A 23,302-nucleotide genomic window follows, 5' to 3' on the forward strand; every position below is an offset into this window, starting at 1 on the left:
TTGGGCCTGTGGAGAGTGGTTAGTACGGAGACATATGGAGGTGGGGGAGGTGATGGAGGGGCTGTAATGTAGTCACAACAGAGGGTTCAGAGCCAGAGGAAACAGGGTCTCTCTCTCCTTCCTAAACAGGATGAGAAGTGAGACCACACGCATGGCACACTGTATACTGTATATGTATCTACATGTAGATCAAACAGGCTCACATTTTCCTATATATTTGATTCCTGTGCCTTTTATACCATTTTTGGGTGATCCTGAAGTTCTTTTTGCTTTTTGTCTTTCTCACTCACGCACACACAATGTTCTTCTCTGTACAAATCACCACATTCCCTAAGGAACATGCTCTATGAATGGCTCTACTGTTTTTTTCCTTTTATCTTTTTATTCCTCCAGCTCCTCTTCCTCCTCCTCCTGATCAGGAAGTGAGCAGAGATAGTGTCTTATCACAGATAGGCGTCTTTCACACACAGGGCAAACATTAAAATACAGGTGGACTTTTTCTACATCTTCCTGCTTGCTATACTTGCTACAACAAACAGACACTTTTTTAACCTCCAGTCTCGTACCTTGTCTCCTTGCTACTGGCCTGGTTTAAGCCATTTGCTCCTCTGTGTCCTGTAGCTGAGTCTTGTCCTCTGAAGCTTTGTGTTTGGCATTTGGCAGAAAGAGCAGTCATGTGAAGGAAAAAGGTAAAAATAAGGTCAACAAAAGCTCCTACAAAGCTCCTAAAATCCAATGATTGGATTTTATTTGATGATAGCCTGATAAGGTAGACATGTATGAAATATGGATGGGCGTTTGGAAGAAACCTGCCAACTCGATTATCTATAATATTAACAATCAATTAATCGATGCATGCATACATGAGCAAAATAAAATACATATATATATATATATATATACACAGTACTGTGCAAAATCCTGTTTTGATAACAGACACTTTTATTTTGAAAGGATGAAAAGAGACTTATGAGAGACAAGTGAGATTATACTGTAAAGATAACGTCAAGGAGTTTAATGTTTTATGTTTTAGCCCCTGAAGAGGCATGATGTCAGTTTTTGCACAGTAATCTTGCATATTTAAATGTGTTTTGTGTTTAAATATTTTTTGGGTAAAATTAAACCTAGTAATTCATGCTAGCAAGGTTTGATACAGTAAGCTAGTTTTGCTCAAATTAATTCTCTTGTATTTCTGTGTGTTTTACAATTGTTATTGCAACTTTCAGTTTGTGAACTATAGCTTAATCCAACTTAATTCTCAGCTCATTGGCTTGTTCACATATGGCAGCAGAACTAAACGATCAGCCGTGTTTCAGTTCAGTGAGTACTGACACGCAGACATAGGTCAAATTAAAATGAAAAAAAAAATACACAGATCAATTAAAAAGTCCATTTGATCGGCCAAATTCTTAACCACCATTAATCGATCATTGATTCATTAGTAGCATAATGATACCACATTCACATCTAACACAACAGCTCAGTTCTGTGTAACGACTATGGCCACTGGTGGGTGTGTGTGCCAGTGTGCGTTTATGTGTTTGTGGTGTTATTCCAGGTGTTTTGTCAGGAATGGTGTGTGTACATCAGCTGGAGACCGGAGAGAGGAGAGGTACCATCCTTCATCACCAAGCATGGTGTGTGTGTGTGTGTGTGTGTGTGTGTGTCTGTGTGTCTGTGTGTGTGTGTCTGTGTGTGTGAGAGAGAGAGAGAGAGAGAGAGAGAAAGAGAGAGAGATAAAGAGAGTATGTCGGCTGAGGAAGTGAGGGCGGATTTTCTGAGGTCCATAGACACCCAGAGATGCTTTGATATATTAGATGGAGAAGCAGAGGGGGACAGGAGCCAGACCTGTGTGTGTGTGTGTGTATGTGTGTGTGTGTGGTGGTGCAAGTGTGTAAACACTCTCCTCTTCCCCGTCGAGCTGTCCAGCTTACGGCTCTGTGCCAGGAGGTACCCTCACACCGCCACGACCACACTGAGCAGCAGGAAGTTCTCTGATCTTGTGTGTGTGTGTGCCTGTCAGCATCCCATGTGAGCATAAAGTGCACCACTCCAGTAGCTGGTGGCATCAGAACAAAGATAATTGGGATAAAGAGCTCAAGTGAAACTGAACTGTGTCGATATTTATTTATTTTATTTTATAAGTATAGTGTATTTTTTGATCAGGTTATCAACTGCAGACATAATATAGGGCAGGTAGTGTTGTCTTTGGTGTGATGAGGTTGATCTAAACTTGCAAAGTGAAGTGATGTTGGGTTTTTCTGCGTACACTTATGACTTTAATCCCAGAGAATTTGCACTATTTTCAAGCAAATTTATGACCTTTATAATCTTAAAAATATATTTTTCTCTCATAAATTAACAAACGATAACAATCTTGGTATTAGATACTCACCCAGTGTATACTTAAAGGTGGCTTTAAACGAACACTTTCCCAGTTTATAGCTTGCTCCTTTTCAGACATTGACTTTGCTTGGCAAGATTTTTTTTTTAATGACGCATCATAACACCCATAATCAAACTTTAATCAAATTATGAGATACTGAAAAGTTCCCAGCCCAAATACATCTACCCAGTCAACTTAATTGTTTGGTACCATTCAATGTTTTTGTTCACAAAAACAATGGCAAGTTTTCTTTTATGAGACAGCTAGTTATGGAGATCCCTCGTGGCCAAATGAAGTAAAGATTTAGTTAATAGTTTAAAAAACCCTCTGTGACACATCTTAAGTGGATAATCTCCAGGAACCAGAAGCAGCCAATGCTGTTAAACATCGAAAAGTCAGCACATGGATCGTTTAGCGTGCCCCCAGCGTTAGAGGCACACCCATATGTTAAGTGTGTATGGTACACATCATGTGGGTATGGGTGTGTCATGGAACACTGCACACACAAAATCACCACAGTGAGCAAGTATGCTTGTCAAACCTAAGACATGGATACAATAAAGCCTTTGGTAAGATGGTAAAGAAAGTGGTGTGTCACAGGCTTTCTTTTTAAATGTTGTTGCTCATTCACTTCGCTAACCAGCCTTAAGAAGAGAGGAAAATTAAGGTGAGGGAGGAATTTAACGAATTTAAAGGTATACGATTTTGCTTAAGAAGCAAGCTGTTGTACCTTAAAGCAGTTATTCATCTGACTTGCCTGAGCATCATTTGGTATTGGCTGAACTTGACTGAAGCTCTGGTGGCCTATGGTAGTTCAACACTAAAATGTATTACATGAGTTTATTAACCTAATGTGATTGAAAGGAATTTTAGTTTCTTCAGAAATGTTAATAAGTTAAAATGACCCAAAGGATTCATGAATAGGAACAAAAATTAAATAAAATAATCAACTTTGTAAAAGAGAGTCAAAGAAAATTAGAGCAACAAATTACCTTGGCTTTTATGTACCAGTGCAGTGTGCTGTAGGTATGTTGTCTTCGTCCTGTCCAACAGTCCAGCGTGGCTCCCCTTTGACCTCTAACCTGGCGTTAAAGGAAGTGTCACCATTTGCTGCTTGTTCTTTAGCTTCTGGTGACCTTCTAGGACCTCAGTCACCACCACACATGGAGGCTCAGTGATCTTTAAAGGCCTTGCAGTTTTAGTCTCGTACTTTAGAGGAGCAAAATATCCAGTAGGGATGTCTCATATTCACAATTAAAACTTTTTTTTTTTTTTTTTTTTTACATAATGGGATTGAGAACATACTATGAGTGAAAAAGATTCCTGTTTCTCAGACAAAAATCTGCAAAAATATATTCTCTCTCATCTTTTCTTAGTCAAATTCAAGAATCCTTGTGTTTTATTTTTAAGAGTGAAACTAAAATGTCTTGTTAAATAACTAAGGAAGGAAACTGAATTTTAGAACAAATCCCAAATCAAATGGATAGAATAAAGAAAAATCTCCTTTTTAATAACAAAAGAAATCAAATAAGGCTTTGCCTGTGTTCCTACCTTGTAATTTACATGTGTTTCACGGAATAACAGCACATTGAAACTTTCAGGCAGAAGCTGAGCTGAGTAAGACATCTATGAAGTGAATTCAAAAGTAGACAGCCATCTGCCAAACAGCAATTCATTTTTCATTTCACCAATTTGAATTGTCATACTGATATCACTGATTAAGTTTCTCAAAAAGTATAATACTATCTCTAATATCCAGAATAAGTAAAATCTTGACCTAAATGCATGTAGAGAAATGCAAAGTAAATCTTAAAAACTCCTGTATGTTCTGCACAGCCACCTTAATAAAGGTGCTATATGGGCTAATGCAATAATTCAAACTGTGATGTGTTATACATAAAGCCTCAGATCATACACTCAGTGATAGTTCACCTCAACATTGTGCACTTTGAACCCATGTACACACACACACACACACACACACACACACACACACGCTGTCAGCGGGCAGTAGTTTTGCAGAGGATATAGAGAGTGCTGAATCTCACTGTGACTCCAGGAAACCCTGCACTCACTTCCACCTTCAGTAGGATGAAAGGAGTTCAGGGAGCTAGAGTTCCACTCCCTACAGCGTGCGAGTGTGTGTGTTTAAATGAGTGTGTGGGAGTACAACACAGCTTTGGTGCCCCTATCTCCTGTCTTTGCGGTTCCAGCATAAGCACATTACAAATTCACACATCCCCCTACCAACACCCCCATACTCCTAACCTCTATCGCTCCACATCTGATACAATCACAACATGGCTACAAAGAGGCTGCCAGGCAGGGGGTACCGGTGTCTGAGTGTGTATTTGTGTGTGTGTATCTCCAGCTCTATTCATGGGGCAGGATGCGGGTTTTTGGGGCTTGCAGTAAAATGGTGAGAAATTCCCTCAAAGACTCTAATACACATCAGTAGTCCCTGCTCTCCTTCATCTTTCTATTTTAGGCCATTTTAAACACAGACACCCTTAACCCTCAAACAGGGGAAAAGGACATTTGATTGTTACAATCTTGTCCTCTTTTCCCTCTCATCCTCTTCTCCCATCAAAAGCATCACACATTTTTTGCTTAAAATACCCTCTTGGTTACATAAAATAAGCTATATTTAGAATTGTCCTTATCCTAATGCGTATGTATATAGATGTGGTGTGCTGTGTAAAGCGTTTAAGGTCTTAGGAGGGACATAAAAAGAGATGCCTTGGGTGTTTTGATGGGATGCAAATAAAATCAACAACAAGTCCATGGGACTTCTACTGCAAACATGGCACAAAGTGGAAAACTAAAATCCTAAGGACACCTTAAACTGTATGTCTGAACCAGATGAGCCAGATCAGTGGTGGAATGTAACTAAGTACATTTACTCAAGTACTGTACTTAAGCACAAATTTGAAGTAATTGTACTTTACTTGAGTATTTCCATTTTTTGTAACTTTATACTTCTACTCCACTACATCTTGAGAGATGTTGTACCTTAACTCCACTACATTAAGGTCAAGATTTAGCATAAAATACATATAATACATATCAAGTGGTATACTTTTTAAGTAAACCTTATCAAACTCATCAAACAGTATATCAAGTAGTTAATATGAGAAAATTAAAACGCTGCTTACATAAACATAATAAAAAATCTAGTAATATATTTTGATTATATAAAACAATCTGAGTTTGTCCATTCTGTGTAACAAGTGCTTTTACATTTGATACTTGAGTAAATTTTGAATGCAGGACTCTTTCTTGTAGTGCAGTAATTTCACAGTGTGGCATTAGTAGTTTTACTTAAGAAAGGGATCTGAATACTTTTTCCACCACTGCCACTTATGACCCCAACTGAAAGTTTAAACAAGTACTTTGTTTTGGTTGGGGAAAACAATTTGGATTGAGTCAAAATTTCTGCTTCGTTAACGTTAGGGGAGCTTTGTTGTCATGGTGACAGTGATAAATGTGAATAGGGAACGATCATGGTCATGCTTTATGATAATGTTGACCGCAAATGGAAAACAAGCTGCTGTGTCCAGTGTTAAAGTTCTCTTCAGACTTTTTTGCTCTACAATAACATGACCTAACTTTCTCATTCACTCTCTTCATAATTACTCCGGTCGCTATAGGGCTGTGTCACATGTTTATTCTTATTTGGAGCAAAGTCTGTCGTTACACAATTTAACAATTATTTATCATCTTCTTCCTCAACAGTTATGAAACTAATGACTGTCAATCACGTCATTGACAATCATGAGGTTTTCCCTCATTGGACTGTCCTTTTGTTTCTAAAACTAAGTTTCAAACCTTCAAATGATATATGACAAAAGTGAAAAAACGTGCAGCCGATTAACAACAGTTAATTGCATTTCTTGGAGCTGATGTCCGTTTTTGAGTTCCCTGTAAATTACCTGTAGCTTTGATTGCCGGTCATACCGTTGCACGTAAAATGCTCACATGCCCACTGAGGCCCGATTGACACACAGTTCACATATTAACACAGAAACAGACGGGTTTGTTACACACCCACCAGTTCACACCCACCCACAGACCCGCATGTCCACAAACCCACCCACACACACACCTATATGCAGTGTCTGTGATTGTGTGAGATTGACACACAGTTAAGTTTTACAGGTGCGCTGAAGCGGATAATTAGCCTGTTAGCTGTGACTAATGAAATCTCCACTGCTGTGCCCTCAACTGCTGCCGGGGCAGAGGCCACTTTCCTGTTTGGATAGGCAACGCTTTAAAGCAGAGCGGAGGGGAGCCGGCTATATGTAGGCGTGTTCTGCCTGTGTGTGTGTGTGTGTGTGTGTGAGGGAGGGAGAGAGCGAGAGAGCGAGAGCAAGAGTGTGTGTGGAGCTTTGAATGTGTTTGTATTCAGCCAAACACAGGATGAAAGGAAGAAAAGTTGGTAGAAGTCAGTTGGATGAATGAGTACAGAGACCGAAAAATGCACAGGTGGGAATTTCACTTCACAGCTATTAAATTAATCTATAAATATGTTTCTAATGAAAGGACATACTGACACACAGTTCCACACTTAAATATTATTACAAAAGTTAAGGTGACAAAGTCAGCGGGGGTTGTGGAGCAAGTTACCTTCCTACTCTTTTGACAGACACTAATACTAATTAAATAAATACAGAGATAAGAAGCATAGATGTATATTATTTACTTACCTGACCCTGTTTGCGATGTACAATATAATGCATCATATACTAGCAAATAGTTTTATTTTGTCTCATTCAAAAGCAAAGTGTATTTCTTTTTCTTTTTTTTCCTATTAAAGGGGTTTTTCAGGATTTTGGACATTAAGTTGTATGAAATACTACACCAGTAGTGTAGTGGATGCAGACCACAAAACAATGGACCTTATACATTAAAAAAACAACTTCACTTGGCACTCTTTTGTTTCTTGAAAAGGCCAGTAAATACAATGACAGCACATAGTAATATGATTAACCCTTTATCGGGCGAAGAACCGTATTTGGTAACTTCAGCGGATATCCAAAATAAAAAATAAAAATATTTTGAGAAAAAAGTTGCAAATTTACTAGATCAAAGTGGCAAATCTACAAGAAAAAAAGTCGCAGATTTAAGAGATTTAAAGTGGCAAATTTGCGTGAAAAGTGGGGGAAAAAAAACGACTTTTTCTCGTAGATTCATCACTTTAAATCTCATAAATCTGCACATTTTTTCTCGTAGATTTGACACTTTAATCTCGTAAATGTATTTCTCAAAATATTTTGGACTTTGCAAGTATTTCAATGAGTGCCCTATTAAGGGTTAAAAGTGTACACGTATTTTTGTGGAGTAAAACCTTGTAGTTTTGTGACCCGGCCAGAACTCCGATACCGGAGCTTGGAAAATAAGCTAATCCAACATTACTAGCAAGTATTTCATACAAGTTAAAATGCCAAACTATCCCTATGCACTAAATAAATACATATATTCAGATAGGCTTGGCCCAGTTGTTCAGATAATTCAGTTATTTGCTGGATACTGAAATCCTGGCCCATTTCCCCAGAGATGAAATCATTGTCAGACTTAAAGCCGATGGGGGCAAACGCACTGCTGACTGCTGTCCACACTGGCAGCTCTGACAAACTGCAGGGGATTGTTGTGCATGACCATCACTCTGTCCTCACACTCACTCGTGTCACTTAAATAGAGTAAGTGCTCAACAAGTGTGTGTCTACTGTGAATGTGTGTGTCCATGAGACCAGCTCCCTCAAGAGAGCAGATGAGGAGCTGCATACGGCTCACCTCTGACCCTCATGCCACTTCAGGACTTGGAATGTGCAGACACACACACACACACACACACACACACACACACACCTCCAGTGCCCTCTTTTGCCCTCCGACCAACTGCTGACAAAGCTGATCGCTGCAGTTATGCAGCCTGACGATGGAAGCTGATTGATGATTGGCTGAAGGAGCAGTCAGCAGCATGTCAGTGGGCCCTAACCCTGACCCGTGACCTTTGACCTTTTGACTCAGGATAGTGGTATGTTTTAGGGATAACCATGTTGTACACAGGACCTTCAAATGCCGAAAGTTTGATCTTATTTTAGTTGCAGGCAATAAATGGTTTTGAGTTGCAAAGGGAACAAAGATCCTAACAGCTCGACGTGTTGAGAGCCTGTTGTTACTGTCCAGACTATATTAAGAACACTTCCATGACCATAAAACAATTTGCACCGTGGTTTCAGCTGGCTCGACACCTAAAATCTGTTAATCTAAACCATGTTATATTGTGTGAACATGCACATCAAGTGTGTCATGATTAATTTCTTATATAGTCTCATATCTGAAAGAACAAAGAGCTAGATTTTCCTGTTGTCTTTTTCTCACTTCACTCTTTTGATTGTTGGATTTGGAGACTCACAAAGGGCCGGTAATCTGCCTTTTTTTGAGGTGACGTAGCAGTGTGGGGGGGCTGTGCTGCTCTCTAGGTGGTACTGTGTGTTAAAGGCCACAGTACAAGTGAATGTAATGAGCTGGCAAGATGTTGCCTCCGAGGTGGCTGATTTCATGCGCGTGTGTGTCCTTGTGTCACCAACTGATGTGACTTCTGCTTTAGTCATCACTGCTGTCACCTCTGTGACACTCTGTTGCACCCTGAACAACCATGTGCAAAACTTCTGCTGAGGCTTCGACACTCAAAAGATTGTGTCGTAAAGTGCGTATTCCCATAACAAACAGCCGTACTGTTATTGATTATAGTCCTTTTACTGAGCGTTGTGTGTTTAAAATTTCTTACCATCTTTGTTCTTGATTTGAGCCCTGAGGGGAAGAACTTCAAACTAGTTTCACTGCTGACACAAATCTGCTGAAAACATTCTGTTGTCACGGACTTGTATCGTTGGCTCAACAATCTTCGTTTTATAAATGAAAATAAACACACTTCCATTCTGTTTTATAAATACTGTAAGGGAATAGTGTGTGACCTATGGATGAAAGAATGGAGAGCAAGACAGAAGAACAAAGGAGTAAAAACCAAAAAGAGGCAGCGGCGATGATGATGATGATGGGGCTTTACGATGTAAAGTTCTGATGGGAATTTCAGCTGCTGGACTAAAGGAACAAAGCAGATGTATGTGTGTGTGCACATGTGGGTGTGTATTAGAGAGAGAGAGAGTGCTTTTAGTTCCCTTTCTGCTGTTCTCCCTCTGAGGAACAGTAATTGTGATCCATGCTCTGTTAAAATCCACAGTCCAGTGGGACCAGGATGAAGACATCACACACACACACACACACACACACACACACACACACACACACACACACACACACACTACTCCTTCGTCTTGTCTGCAGTGGACCAATGAAGACATCACACACATGTACAAATGCTGTCACTTTACCTGCCCTTGCCCTTGCACCCCTTCTTTTGTGATGCACCCAGCTCTCTTCCACATCTGGTTCACTTCTTTCTTCCATCCTTCCCCTCTTATAGAAGAGGTTTCCTCTTGGGGGCAGGCTGTGCAGTACTGGGATTCACCTCAGGGGGGGGTCTGTTTCTCATGTTGAGCAAAGAGGAGGTGAATCAGCTGCTCAAGCTTGGCTTACTCTTATATACGCTATTCAGTATATTAAAACAGGACTAAATATAATAATAAAATATTCAAAATCAACAAAAAAGTCTATTTGATGTGCATGTTATTGCTGTCCAGTGAATACCATGCATCTCTAAATTTGGTGCATTTAAATGTATTTATGATTCTTTTATTTGTTGAGAAAATTCGCTGACATCTACAGCTGAATAAACCACTAAAACGCTATTTGGATTATCAGAAAGAAAATAATCAGAAAGCTAAAGTGAAAGCTTTCCCACAATGCTGAAACTTGGCTGCTTTTCCCCAGCTCATACAAGTTGATGTTTTGGAGATGCAAGGTTTTCGTACAACAGTGGTACGTTTTCTATTTTACAAATATTTTTTATTGAAAAATCATGTTTTCTATTGTAAACTTCCATGTAATGAGTCCCAACCAAGTCACATGATATCAGAATGTATCATTACCGATGACTCTCAGGGCTCACCTCCTGATATGAAGTATTTTTTGTGCCTTTTCTGAATTAAAAAAAATATATATATATTTTTTCAATAGGAGTTTCACAATATATTACTGTAGTTGTAGTTGGATCTGGCCACAGCAGAAGTTCAGGTAAGAAGGTCAAAGTACACTAAAAGGTGCAGTAAAAAAATGGAGAAGGTAAAAAAATGTTGCATGTAAATTTAAATGTGTTTACATTAACTCTCATCAACTGGATACACACAGCTTAACTGCATGTTTGCTTAAAATGCTTATATGGGGCATCCTGGTCTACTAAGATGCTTAACATATAATTGCAAAGTCTTTGGTTTGAGTCCAGCAGGGGCCTTTAAGGGCATGAATGCCCCAAAATACTTTGAAAAGTTGCTTATACTGTACTTATAAGAACATTACATTTGAGCAGTGGCATATGTAATTGTCTAATTTCCATATTTATCTTTGTATTGTAAACTGTTAAAACTACGGGCAGCATCTTGGGTGTGAATGCCTACAGTCAAGTCAAGCTTGTCCCAGAAATGTCCCACTATGTTTATAAAGATTTCTCCCATTTTAGCCTAATTTTGTACTTAAATAAACCGGGGTGGTGATTCGTAGACTTGATGACTGCTAAATGTGGTTTTATGTTGTAGTTCTGAAAAGCCCAGTAAAAAACCATGCTATTTAAGGCCAATCTCAATTCTGGCTGTTAATTAAATTCAACAGAGAGTTGACTTCCTTTGAAGAAAGGCCGTTAAAATGTTTGGGATATTTCCTCCGCATTTGCTTTCAAAAATAACCAAACCCAGAGACCACAGTCGACATAAAGTTTCACCCTCGAGAAACATGAAAACTTTTTGAAGAAACGTGGAAGGAAACAATCAAGATAAATCTGAAACCCAACAGGGTAAAGACACACACACACAGGCAGTCATTGCTTGGCAGGGTGCTGAGGCCAGTGCCATGAGTTGCATTTCATGTTTTATGTTCATGTATACAGGGTAACCATGAGGAGAGAAAATAAACCAAATGCTATTTTGATTGTCAGCACATTTCAGCATGTCCCTACTCAGTGAGGAAACGATTAACAGACTCAACATATTATGGATTTTAAGAGGGCAGGAGAATGACTTAATAGTTATTGTTTCATGTGGTTCAGCCAATGTGATGATTTCCACTTTGTAGTTGTGTCGACTTCAAATCTGTTTATTTTGTGGACTTTGTTTCCCAAAGAATTAAACAAAATCTTTGTGTGCATTCCTCTGCATGCATCAGCACCTTGAACACAGACATAATATGCTGTCACTCATTAAAAACAAAATATGACAAAATAGGCCAATTTCTTTCTTTGTGAGAGTTTGTTGAAAAGATGCAAACCAACCACCCAGGACTCTTAAACTGCAACAATACATGGACACCAACCCCATCTGTGGCCCCTGGGTGCCCTTAAATGCCTGATTGAGACAAGATGAGCATTATTATTGCACTTGGCTGTTTGTGAAGTAATCTAGCATGAAATGACCACCAATTTTGGCATTCTGTTTTTGCATCTGTTAAAAAGATGAGATACAATGTGTTAATTAAAGCCCAACAGATATATCGGTTGACTGATATTATCAGCCAATATTGGTCTATCAAAGGCCTATGGGTATCTGTGTATACGCTGTCCAATAGGTGCTGTTACAAAAAGTTTTTTCAACCATATATAATACAGAAAGTGTTGCTTGGCGTGATTTAGAAATGGTGTTCGCTCTTAATTTTTCAATTGCTGAATATTTTTTTAATAGTCAGCAATTGACTGGGACTGAATAGAATTGGCTGACAATGGAAGACATTGTTTGTATAATTACATTACATGTCATTTAGCAGACGCTTTTGTCCAAAGCGACTTACAATAAGTGCATTCAACCTGATGGCACTAGACATAGACCACAGGATTCAAGTAAGTACATAACTTTAAGAGCTAACTGTCATCGCTACAGGAGTGCTATATGTTAAAGAAGAAAAGAAGAGAAAAGAAGAAGAGCATTTAAAAAAAAATATATATATATATATGTTAGGTGACCATGACTTAACCGAGGTATTGTTGGAAGAGGTGGGTCTTCAGCCTGCGGCGGAAGATGTACAGGCTGTCTGAGGTCCTGATGTCGGTGGGGAGCTCGGTCCACCATTTGGGAGCCAGGACAGAGAAAAGTCTGGACGTGGTTTTGAGGGAAGTTGACCCACGCAGGGTGGGAGTGGCCAGCTGTTTGGCCGATGCAGAGCGGAGAGGACGAGCAGGGGAGTAGGATTTGACAAGGTCCTGGATGTAAGTAGGACCTGAACCATTAGCAGCGGAGTACGCCAGAGCTAGAGTCTTGAAACGTATCCGCGCAGCCACAGGTAGCCAGTGGAGGGAGGGGAGGAGGGGTGTTGTGTGTGAAAATTTGGGAAGATTGAAGACCAATCGAGCAGCTGCATTCTGGATGATTTGTAGAGGTCGGATGGCTTTGGCAGTCAGACCTGCCTGGAGGGAGTTGCAGTAGTCCAGACGTGAGATGACCAGTGCCTGGACCAGGACCTGAGCTGGTATAATGTATAACAAGGTTAAATATGATGTTGGAGAAAGTAGCTGTCTGGGTACGTTTGCAGAGGGGTGAAAAGTTGTATCACAATGCATATAAAAAAGGTCTATTTTCATTCCAGATCAATAAAATTACTCAATTAATTTCCCCCTCTAAAGTCAGTATTGGCATCAGTCTCAAAAATTCCATATCAGTCGGCTCTAGTGTTAATTAGGAAGATTAGGACACCTTCACAGGGCTCTGACAACGATTTCTAATATCATTTTAAAAATCTTTTAAAACACGCACCAAAGACGAAGTGATTAATGCTGAGAGAAGCTGCTGGGAGGCAGAGATTGCAGGTTGTAATGTTATTGCTCGTTATTATGGGCCGTATGACTGAAATAATAAATGTTTAGATAAAAAATGCTTTTGGGCAGTCTTAAAAATGTTTGAGCAGCCTGGAACTGTTGTTTTGATCTAAGCTGACTGATGCGGGTTTCTCCCGCTGCCCATCCCGTGGGCCTCTGTGTGTTTTAATGCTTAAAAACAGGCTCTTATAAGTCTGTGAGGGCCTGTGGTTTGTGTGTGTGTATGAGAGAGAACAAGAGAAAGTGTGTGTCATATTTGCGTGTGCCACTTCTGATCAGCTTTATAAATGGAAAAACCAGGAGAAACTCAGCAGGTCGGAAAAAGCGAATATTCACCTTCAGTTTTATGTGCATTCAATGTGCCATGATTCTGGTCAAAGTACTAAAAAGATACCTGTACGTTTCACTTGGACACAGACACACAGTGACACACAGACACACACACACTTGGCAGATGTACTTGTTACCATTTAATAGCCATGCAAGAGCACTTAACCCTTACACACTTTAAAGGTTCATGACTTAGTACCTTAACAGTCTCTAATGGAAAGAATGTAAAAGAGTTCTCCATATATTATTACATACTGATACATCTCAGCAGATATAACAGTGAACAGTATGTGTAAGGATCCCTTTCTTTCTGCTCGATGTGTAATGATACATCAATCTGCATCAATATATCGATTAAATGGTCAACAATCTAATGTCATTGATACAATGTAACAATATCGATAAAATAAACATCTTTCAGATATAACTTTATTTTTGAAATTCCCACTTAATTATTTCTTACAGTTATTTAATTAAAAAGAAAGGTTATTTTTTTGATTAAATGTCTGGAAGAGCTTAGTAATTAGTAATATTATGTCCTATCATTTGGAGTTTACTTAGTTTTTGTGAGGTGATATAAATGTCACTCTGTTTAATATGCATATAATATTGTGTCATATTGATTGCAGCCCTCTGAATTGAACTGAAATCATATCATGACTGACTTTGTGATATAACCAAATGTTATATCATTGTCCAAAGAGTCTATATTGTATTGTGATGAAACACCCCCACTGTCTTCCCTAATTCTGGAATTGTATGCCATTTATTTTTATGATGTGTTAAATTAGAATGAAAGCATTTAGTACAGCAGTGATTACAGGGAGTGATTGGGTGTGGGGGTGCATGGTCTGATTGAGGGTGTAGCCTGCCTGTTATGGTGACTAGAGCTACCTATCAGTCTGATAGGAAAGGCTCAGATCCAGTCTACCCCAAGCGTGACGTGGCTTACAGAGGTATTTAATGATATCGCTCAGTTATCTATCTTCTAAACAGCCCTGCCTCTTGAAAATATGCCTCTGCTGTGTTTCAGCTGCCTGATGCACAACACTGGGCTTCAAAAACACACTTACTCCCATAGGTGCAGCTAAGGATATATCAGCACCAGAGGTTGCTTCGCTTTTTCATGTCTGCAAATCTAAAGCTTCTGGACTCATATGTAATTCCTCCGTCCTCCTGTAACCTCAGACCTGGTTTCAGCAAAGCCGCAATATCTCGTGAATATGGCGTCCAAGAGCATTTCGATAACATGAGATGATGATAATTATGACCATGATAGCTGGTGGTGAGTTGTGATTGGCCAGATGTAGATTGGTCGGTGGAGGTTAGGCTATGACATCACATTCAGAGTGGAGCATTGTAAGAAATCTGATGATAAAACCAGTCATGTATTCACCCACACACATTTGCAGACAGATGCACTCTTTCTCAAACACAGATAAATGGAGAAAAAAAAGGACAAAACCAAGAATACCTCCCACAGTGTCATGGGGTCTTGGCCTTTTTCAACTAATCTTTTTTGTCATTTTTATGCATGACCTATCTCTCACTTATGGGTACATGAGAACATTTCCGGCGACAGTTGCTACAGTAATTTGGTTGGACATTGTGTAAAAGTACACAATACTGAAAAAAGTCCCATTTAGTCATGGTGTTTGTGTCTGCTTTGGCACTGAAATGGCATGTTAGGTAAAAGACATACAAGATTAGAAGTCTCTATAATGGTATAGAACAGTTTATAATGATTCATAACGCTCATACATTTTCGCTTTCATGCTGCAGCCACTTTTTACTGAAACGGTAACGGAACCCTTTGAATGTATAATTTATGTCAACAGAAGTAGAATATTAAAGAGTTTGACCCTCTTCATCAAAAGTTTTGCACTCTAAAACTGTTGGATACGACTTCAACCTATGACTATTTTCCTGGCCTTAACCCCACAATCTGTTTGCAATGGGGCAGTGAAAATTGAGCCACTAAAACAGTTGGAAATAGACCTATTGAATGCTGTCAATGACAGTGGTTACTTAAGCTATGGCTCAGCACCCAAAATAGGTCACAGGCCCCTTTCTCTGGTCGGTCTCCACGCAACAATCTCAGCCAAGGGCTCATTTGGGTCTTGAGCAGAGAGAAACCTTGAAATGGAGTCTTTATTTCATCTGAATGTCATTAAATTGAGTCAGTTAGTTCTGAAAATGTGTGAGTGGTAGGATATTTGAGCAGAAGTGAAAGGAATGTCACATCATGAGTGTCGTGGAAGCCAGATGAACACCATGCTTTCACTGATGGTAAAAGTATCAGCCAGCGGTGACACATCACAGCTTCTCTCTGTGCTTGTGTGCTTTCATTTTCCCTTTAGCTGCTAAGAAAATTGATATGCACAGTATTATCTCGGCTATTATTGGGTCTTTATATCATTCTGATCATTATAACCCTGGACACTTTTAAGGAATAAAGGACACGCTTTACACACTGTAGGTATTAAATGATGCAGCAGAGTAACAGCTTATTTGAACCATTTTAATGCGCAGTATGTAAGATTTTAACTTTTAGTACTTTTACTCTGAAGTACATGTTTTGATCAATACCAGCAATTCAGTGATATCTCCTTCTGGTGCTGTGAGGATGATGCTACATGTACATTACTAAAGATGTGACTTATCGTGTCAGTCATTTATTGTAAGGACACACATGGAAGCCATTCAAGACTTTTATTTTAGCTTTATTTAAATACCCCAAAATTACAAACTGTCTGAGTGCTTTCCAATCCACACCAATTTGGGCAATGGGTTGCCATAAGACAACCTGCATTTATGTGTCAAATCAATTAGTGGCATTAAAACAAAGCAAAAATATAAAAAATATATGAATAAAAATGTTGGATATCAACAAATATGAACAGAATAGATTTTTGCCAGCTTTCTAAATTGTTGTGATGGACACTGGTTTGCTTGCACAGCTTCCTTTAAAAAAAAAAAATAGACAATCCAGTGGGCTGTAATTATGGCACATTAGTTGTTAATAGGTTTCTTATTACATATCACACACACTTCAGGTCTACTCGCACAACCTGAAAAAAATAAATCATGCACGATGGTGCAATGAGCAATTCTGTAATTCAAAAACCCCCTGTTCTGTGTCCAATCCACAGGTTTTAATTAGAATCATTTTTAATCACTTTCTTTTTTTCATAGGTGGGTTTTACATGCAAATTTTATTTCTTATTAATTAACTTAGTCGTAAGGTATATTAAAGAGTAAAAAATGGCAGTATATCAATTTAAAATGGACAATGTACTCGTCAACTCCTGTGGTATACATCTGGAATATTTTTGAAGGGAACAGATACAGAAAGCATTGTTGTTTTTCTATTCACAAGTTCCTATATCTACTATTGCTCATAGGTGGAAGCCAAACCAATGATACTGTGCAACACTTGGGCTAGTGAACACTTTTCGAATTACACAAAAATATGTCCATCATATTGTTCTCAGTATCAATATTTTTCAGTTAGTCCTGTTTTTCTTCACAAACAATTATGTTACAGTGTTCTCTGCCCAGGCCGATGGGAGGTTAACCAGAACACAAAGAATATGAATCATAGAGCTTTTGTCTGTAGATTATGCCATACATGAAATTAGAAGGCATCAAGTATATTGTATTTGAGGATATCATAAATCATGTGGTGCTTTTATCCAAACCTCCTTCTGGTGGGTTTAAACCAGCAATCATAGAAAGCGCAAGTGTTGGTTCACCACATAATACTGTTCTGTTCCAATTCACAGTGAGGAACTGTACAGTCCTTTCAGATCAGAAATAAAGACATGTTAGATTTACCACATCGTGCAAACCTACAGTGTGTGACAATATTTACAAGTTTGTGTTGATGGCTGTATGTGAGAAAGACTTTATTCCTCTGCATGTATGCTGACGTGTGACACTTTATGGCTGCATCTTTCTGTAGTTAATCAAGTTCTCAGAGTCAAACTTCTCTTGCTCAATCACATGTTTTCTTTCATCCAGCTTTCCAGTCAGAGTAATGTTAATGTGCCATAATCTTGTGTATCTTTTCCCTGTGGATGTAATTAACACACACACATACAAGCACACACTTACAGGGTCACGCCATGTAAAAGGCATGTCTCCTCCCAGTGCTGCTGAGAATAACCAGATTATTTTATCTGGAGATACCGGCTCCTTTAGACATGGTGGCGATGGAGCGAGCTCCCCACTTCTCTGTCTCCATCTGTCTGTCTCGCTCGGACTCTATCTCGCTCTCTTTCTCTAGCCCTCTCTCACTGCAGTAAAAATTATTACGAGACATCTTAAAGTCAGTAAAGCCTGTGTGCACATGTTGTGCGTCTTTGTGTCTATTAATACTCAAAGGTAAGAAAATGTGATCTAATGGTATCATCATCTGAGGGCTCACATGCTGCCTGTCAAAATTTTTATGAACAATCTTTTTGGATGACGTGAAGGTGGTTACGGGGTGAAGGGTGAAAGGTGTGACAGACCGCCGTTGACTATTTGTACCGTTGCCCTGAGAGCTGAAAATTAAGAAAACACATGCAAATAGACACACACACACACACACACACTGAAACAGAGAGTAGTGAATTTGTCCTCTGCGTTTCACCCATCCTTTACACACCAGTGAACACACCATGACACGTGAGCAGCATTTCTCCACAAGCTGTGGGGGGGTTTAGGTGCCTTAAGCAAGGGCACTTCAGTCCTTGACCTGTCAGACCTGGGATTCAAACCAGTGACCCTCCGGTTACAAGACCATTCCTAACTTCTAGGCCACATGCTGCCCCAGGTTAACATTGATGTTCTATGGGGAATTTCAAGAGATTTCGACCGTCAGTTAGGTTCCTGTTTCAACAAACAGAAACAGCAAACTTAACTAATCTCTTGAAATTCCCCATAAAGACCGGGGTCTTCGGTCTTTCAGCTGTTTAGCCAAGTTTATTGTGCTACTTGACTTGGTTGCCACCACTTTGCAGCATTCCTTGCAATCAGGCTTATTGGCATCTTTCACCATCCTCTGGTCGTCTGCCTCATAAGCGAAATATTTCCATACAGCACTTCTACTCTTTTCATTTTCGACCAAAAGTTGTCAGGAAGCAGCAGCACCTGCCGTGTTTGTTTTGAATGCCAACTATTGTTCACATATTCAACTGCTAGTGAGGGGAGGGGCTGCATGTGCCTCCTGCAGTGGTGCTGTTGTGTGTGTGAAGTTGCTTGTCAACTGGAGGCGAGGACGACAATGTTGTTATCGATACTGTTGCAGTTGAGTATCGAATCCCATACTAATTTGTAGTATCGATTGCTATCCGAGTATTTATTGTTTTGACAACCCGAGCCCTTATACACTTAAATAATTTGATTAATTCATTACCAAGTTAATTTTTTATTACAGATGTATGACTTTAACAACTTGACACACAGTGCAGAGCATCTCAAATTCATCTTCAGGGTCCCAGCTTTCAGATGATGTACACCACTTCTATATAGCATCTACATAAAAGGGGCCATATGTTAAGGGGCTAAGCTCTGTTCTGGCTGGCACTTTTAACAGATAAGTCAACATGCTTAAAACTTAACCCTTTCTTCAGTAACAATATTTATTACCATGCTATTCTCCTGTCTCTTTTCTAATGTGGAGACTTTCCTTTGTTACTCCAGCTATCATCTACTTGTGTTATATCATTCTATCATTTGTCTTCTGCTCTTTTTTCCTCCCTCCAACTGTTTTCTGTGTATATAATCTTTTCCCTTTCTGAGGAGACTTGCCTTTTTGTCTCTGTAGGAGATAAGGGTGAGGACAGGGGGAAACACACACACACACACACACACACACACACACACACACACACATATACAAACACACACATATGTGCACAAGGGGTTAGTATCACATTAATGAAGAGACATATTATCAAATTTATGAGGGCTGGAGCCACCAAGCCCCATCATTCTGCTGCTACGAGACAAGTAATGAAAGAAAGCCTGGCGGGAGAGATTGAGGAAGGCAGAAGAAGGATGAAGGGAGGATGAGAAGGAGATGAAGGCAACGAGGGACCTTGGTGATAAAGAAGTTATTAATGGTTTCATCTCTTTCTCTTGCTCTGTTTTTCTCTCCCCGTACACACACACACACACACACACACACACACACACAGTCACTGGCCTTTCCTCAGTGTGTTTTCTTAAGACACTGATACTCCCCACTTCAAAGAACAGAAATGAACTTTTGCCATGTAAATACGGCCGCTTGTATTCACACACACACACACACACACACACACACACACACACACATTCACACACACATTCACTCTTCCTCTGCGGTTTTCTCCCTGTAGTCTTTCATCCTGCCTCTCTGTCTCTTTGACAGCCTCAGAGGAGCAGAGGAACTGACTCTAAAATAACCATCCTCATAGTTATCATATTCACACACACACACACACACACACACACACACACACACACACACACACACACAGAAATGCAAATACAAAGACACATAAGCACCCACTGACTCACATAGAAACACTTTTGTTGTACCCGTAGCAGAGGCCAAGAAAACAACTTAAGAAATCACTGCAATCTCTTTGGCTTCTGAGGAAGGGCGTTCGTCGTCAGAAGCGTCCAGCCCACAACCGCTGCTGGCAGGGAGGAAGGAAGAAGCTTCTGCATATGGATGATAGTGAAAATGCTCCACAAGATCTGTTTAGTGGGCTCATACATATAACATCACAGCTAAAGGCTTGAATGGATGTCAAAACTTGAGGTCCTGTAAGGGCTCCTTGCCTGGTCGGTCTGTCGGTCTGATGCCAGTAACCACAGCGACTGCTGGAGGGTTTTTTAGTTTTTCAATAAACTAATTTTGCCAATGTAAATACACTTTGCCAAAGAGATTGCAAGACTTTGCGTAACATTGTAAGACAATCAAGATCATAAAACTTTTTTTTAGTGTTGAAACCTGTTATGTGCTTCAGAAGAACAACACAAGTTTGGGTCAAGTTTTGCACCCACATACAATTAAAAATACACATTTTAATGATTTACACATGGTTTTGGTTTTAGAGCTACTGTGCAGTACTATTTGAGGAAATTGAAGTGGCTGTGACATTCTGTGTGTGGGTAAACTATAAACACCAGTATCTGTGTGTCAAACAACACTTACGCATGCACTAAGTGACAAATGATGCTGTTGGCTGCTATCAGAGCAGATCCTGAACCCCGGCACAGTGACAGAGACACATGACAGAGACCCTGTTCGTCTTTTCTCACCCTCTCCAGCACTTAGAGCCCCGATAAGGGCATGCAGGCCTACCGCTAAGCGACATGAGATATGACAAGCACACATCTAACTTTAACACTTGCATTGTGTAAGGTTGGTTAGTGGGGCTTCATCATGTGTGACAGTGGCAAACGTTGCTAACACCAACACATTCGTGTGGGCCTGTTAAGTCTATTTGTGGTTTTAGAGGTGAGGTTTGATGCAGTGAGAGAGAAAGGCTTTTGACAGGAAGTGACCAAAGTAGGACTACAACAAAGAAGCTTTTACATAAGGGCGGTGTTGAGTGTTCTACCTTTTAGTGTCTCTATCTTGCTGCTAATTCTCACTCCGTTGTTTCTATTTACAAGACTTAAAAATAAGTTATCTAATTTGTTCAAGTGAAAACTGAGCAAAAACATTTGCTCTGCTACCTATGTAAGTGCTCATGCCAATATGAATCTTTCTCCGACTGAGCCTGATCAATTGCCCACATTTTGACATCAGTTGAGTAGGCGGTCCTCATCAACTGCTGCTGGTGTCATTGTTTTGGTGGAATGTGTGACCTTTTAGTGTACATGTAGTTTTGTGGAGTAAAACCTTGTAGTTGTGTGACCCTGTTAGCTTGTCAGAACTATCTATTCTACAATGAGAACTAGTCAGAATTCCGACATCGGAGCTTAGAAATTAACCTTTGCATCCTTTACACTACTAGCAACTATTGCATATAACTTAATGTCCAAAATCACAAACTGTCCCTTTAATGTGGCTCAAGATACATTCGCATACAATGTAGCCATTTGCAGCCCAGGCCACAGATTTCCATGCATCCTTAATTCGTCTTAAGTGCATTCACACCTGTACTTGCCCTCAACTAGTGATCAGATCACCCAGGACACAAGTTAATACATAAAAAAATCACAGCAGCCCTGCAGCATTGCATCATGCAGCAACAGTAGCATGACTGATCCTGCACTGGCTTCCCACCAATAGTTATATTTGCTGATGTGCCTAGCCAAGCTGGTAGCAGTAATGCTAATGTTTGCAGCCAGAGGTCTATTGTCAATGATGACTGTTCTTTTTGTTTCTTCTACAGGAAATGTGACCTGTTCAAAATGTTTTAGTGTTTAGATCAGGGTGTTCTATTATGTATTAATACATTAAGTCTCTCTAACTCTGAACTGTATAATAAAGCTTAAATGCAATGAAATAAAACAAAAAATATGTTTTGTCTGACAATAAAATATGTTCTCTTCCTCAGCTAAGATTTCATCATCATTTTGCTTTTATGGGTAGAAAAGGCCCAAATATCCAAATCACACGCTCTCACCAAATACCACTACAGACAGTGTAAGGTCACTTCAGTTCGTGTTTTAAACCTGGTGGGAAATTGGCATGCTTCCACTCTACCTGTGCGTGTGTCTTTGAGTTCTCATGCACGGCCCATGTACTGGTCCAGTCATGTGGGTGTTATCTGATGAACAGCTGATGGTGCTTATAGGAGAGTTTCCCCCTTAAGAGCCTTTCCTGCACACTGTAAATCTCACTAATAAGGCCCGGGTTTTCACCGTCGGGTGATAAATAACCACGGCCTCACCAACTGGACAGCGACCGGACAGAGCCAACCGACTACAAAGACAGAGCAAGTTAGGGGTAATAACTGTGGATAGCAAGGACTCAGGATACACTTCTGATATCAGACACAGGAGTGCCATGAAGGAGATAATTGTATGTATTTGTCTCTGTAATTGTGTGCAATTAAAAGGTCAGAGATAGGATAAATGTTGGAAATAAGGAGGCCGTCCAAGTCTGCCTCCGTCCAAGTTTGTGTGTTTTAATGAAAATCTGGTTCTTTTCTGTGTGTTTCTAAGGTAACTACTGATTGTGCATGGAGACAGCCGTCTGACGGAATGTCCTCACCCCCGCAAGCTCATTAATTACACACACACACACACACACACACACACACAAATGAACACTTATCACTTATCTTCTCTGCGTATGAAGGTTGAAGCGGTACACAAGTCTTGTAGGATAGGGAGGAGCAGAAAGGGGTGATAGGGAGGTGTAGGGGGAGAGATAGATAGAGGGACGGAGGGAGGGAGAAGGGGGGAATCTGGCAGAGGTAAAGTGAGGGAACTGTTGAGTTGCTGTTATGAATGACTCAGGGTGAAAGGAAGTGGCAGGAGGTCAACATCATAACCTATGATCCCAACTTGCAGACAGTGATGATTAATGAAATGATCGGTCCAGTTAATTTACGTGACTAACCAAACTCTTGTGTTGTGTCTGCTAGCTAGCTAACACTGCACACAACACAGGG

At 39.9% G+C, this 23,302-nt stretch overlaps 1 long non-coding RNA gene across 1 annotated transcript in view; it reads left to right on the forward strand.

Moving 5' to 3' along the window:
* The window catches only part of LOC131991300 (uncharacterized), a 38,258-nt gene extending 16,022 nt beyond the window's left edge, over positions 1-22,236 (forward strand). Inside the window, exon 4 of the long non-coding RNA XR_009396130.1 lies at positions 22,076-22,236. This is a non-coding gene — a long non-coding RNA (uncharacterized LOC131991300). The remainder of the gene's footprint in view (positions 1-22,075) is intronic.
* The last annotated feature ends 1,066 nt before the right edge of the window (positions 22,237-23,302 follow it).

Source organism: Centropristis striata, chromosome 18 (genome assembly GCF_030273125.1).
Source record: "Centropristis striata isolate RG_2023a ecotype Rhode Island chromosome 18, C.striata_1.0, whole genome shotgun sequence".
In the NCBI taxonomy this organism is placed as follows: Eukaryota; Metazoa; Chordata; class Actinopteri; order Perciformes; family Serranidae; genus Centropristis; species Centropristis striata.